This window comes from Sorex fumeus, unplaced genomic scaffold (genome assembly GCF_029834395.1).
Source record: "Sorex fumeus unplaced genomic scaffold, SorFum_2.1 ptg000043l, whole genome shotgun sequence".
Lineage (NCBI taxonomy): Eukaryota > Metazoa > Chordata > Mammalia > Eulipotyphla > Soricidae > Sorex > Sorex fumeus.
This window is the reverse complement of record NW_026606100.1, coordinates 9,312,851-9,315,753: the sequence shown is the minus strand read 5'-3', so window position 1 is coordinate 9,315,753 and position 2,903 is coordinate 9,312,851.

The window sequence follows — 2,903 nt, the reverse complement described above, 5'->3', positions numbered from 1 at the left end:
GGGACAACAGCGACATCAGTCAGGCAAAACCGTCGACTGAATATGATGTGGTTAATTTCGTTGTGGAACCGTCCACCAGGAGACTCCCATCTCCAACATTTAGATTCAGCCTTCTGGAATTGTGAGTTACCATGGATGGTCTTGGTTGACATGATGAACTCAAACAGTCTCTCAGCCTGTTCGTTCCATTCTTGGCCATGGGTGATGTGGAGTTCTTCGGCTGATCTTCTCAGTCCTATCTTGGCATTAAAATCACCAATAATGATCTTGTAGAAGGTGCGGTCTTCTTTATAAAACTTCTCCAGCTCCATGTAGAACTCCTCAATTTCTCCTTCATCATAATTGGAAGTTGTTGCATAGACAACGAAGATAGAAACTGCTGGCAGTGAGCCACATCTATTCAAGTGTAACTGTCCGATTCAGGTTGTTAGGCATTCGAATGAATCAATGCTCATGGCCAAGTTCATGTTGACAAGGACACCGACGCCTCCGATGCCTCTTTTGTCACATGTTCCGGGGAACAGTTCTTCCCCAGTGTCAAAAACGGCATGATGTGATTGATGCCTTCTTGTCTTGGTCAGACCAATGATGTCGTACTTGATCTTTCGCGCTTGTACCATCAGGTCCTCGATGGATGCATCTGATGCCAGTGTATGTGCATTGAAAGTACAATCATTTTTGTCTTTATTCATTTGGGCAGCCTAGTTCGGGCCTTGAGATTTTATCAGCCTCTCCTTCCTCATCCTTCTCAACATTGCTATATTGGTGACTCCTTCAGGGGAATGAGACCCATTGTAATTACTGGTTTTGGCATATAAAGTACACAACAGATAGCTTGCCAGGCTCTGCCATGTGGGCGGAACACTCTTAGTAGCTTCCCAGGCTCTCCAAGAGGGATAGAGGCTTATGGGGTGGCCTCTAATCACCCTTGCAGGTGTTACCATGGTTCAAACCATATTTGAACCTATCAAATATGGTGCAGCAATCCTGGAAGATGGGTATTAAGTGTCTTATGATGTATCTTATGATGTGAGTATTCAAACTGAATACATCAGAATCCTCCGTGAGCTGTATTACGGATTCACCACCAGGATCTCACCATTCTACAAAGTGATCATCGATGTTAAGAGAGGGGTTCAGCAGGGTGATACCATTTCACTGAAACTCTTCAGTGCCACCCTCGAGAACATCATGCGACGACTGGAATGGGAAAGAATAGGAGTGAAGATAAAACGGTCAGCAACTACACAACCTCCGCTTTGCTGATGACATCATTCTAATAACACCAAACATTAGCCAAGCGGCACAAATGCTGGCCGACTTCGACTGTGAGTGTGGAAAGATCAGACTCCAGCTGAATCTCACGAAGACAATGTTTATGAGAAACAGTCTCGTTCCTGACGTTCCATTCGCTCTCAACAGAATGACCATCTCCGAATGCAACAGTTATGTGTACCTAGGTCGAGAAGTCAACATGACATATGACGTGGAACCTGAGTTGCGCAGGAGGAAGAGAGCTGCCTGGAATGCCTTCAAGAGCGTGGAAGGAATAGCTAAGAGGATGAAGAACCTCCGGCTCCGGGCACATCTCTTCGATTCCATTGTTCTTTCTGCATTAACATATGCCTCAGAGACCAGGGCCCTGTGAAAACAGGATGAGAACGCTATTCGGGTGTCCCAAAGAGGAATTGAAGGAGCTATGCTTAGAGTAACACGTTTCACTCAAATGAGAGAAAGAACCCGGAGTTCTGACCTCCGTCGATGGTCAAGAATCAGGGATGCTGTCTCGTTTGCCAAGGTGTCAAAAACCAGATGGGCTGGACACGTAATGAGATTTGGAGACGACCGCTGGATTTGAGCCATTACCAACTTGATTCCACGGGACATCAAAAGACAGTGTGGCCACCCACCTACAAGATGGTCAGACTTCTTCATCAAGACCCTGAACAATCGTGTTTGAGACAGGGTGGGGTGGGAGGATGGGTTGGAGGGGTGGGAGGGCTACTGGGATTATTGGTGGTGTAGAATGGGCACTGGTGGAGGGATGGGTACTCAATCACTGTATAACTGAAACCCAAGCATGAAAGTTTCTAAGTCTACAACTGTACCTCACAGTGTTTCACTAATAAAAAAAAGTTTACCTTGGACTTAAATATGTAAGATGGTGGGGCCTAAGTAGAGAACACAGTAGGTAGGGCATTTTTGCCTTACACACGGCTGACCCAGATTCAATCCCTAACACATCCCCTATGATACCCGGAACATCATCAGGAGTATTCCTGAATACAGAGCCAGTAGTAACCCCTGAGCATTGCTGGGCTTACACACACACACACACACACACACACACACACACACATACACACGAGCTGGAGTGATAGTACATCAGTAGGGTGTTTGCCTTGCACATGGTCCACCCAGATTCAATTCCATATGGTCTGACCCTCCAAAAAATAAATACGTAAATATATAGATACACAGGTATATAAAATGGCATTGTGAGTGTGTGTGTGGGGGGGTGTGCACATGTGCGTGTGCGAATAATGGGGACTGAGGAGATAGCTTAAAGGTTAAAGGGCTGGAGTGCATTTTTTGTATGTGTGGATGTTCAATCCCTAACACTAAATGTTTTCCCCACCCCACCACTATCAGCACCACGGGGGAGCTCCCTCAGTACTTCTAGTACTTCTAGGTATGACCATGGTGGCCCTCAGTATCACTGGGCCAAAGCAGAATGGCATAGTGGGGTCAAGCACTGAACCATACAGCCAGGTTGTACAACTATTGCTGGGAGTGGCTTCAGGGTCCACAAGATATTCCTTAGGAGGCCCCATAAAAATGGCAAAAAAAAAATTTAAAAATAAAAATTCTTTTATTGGGGGAAGAAATGCAAATATTAAGGG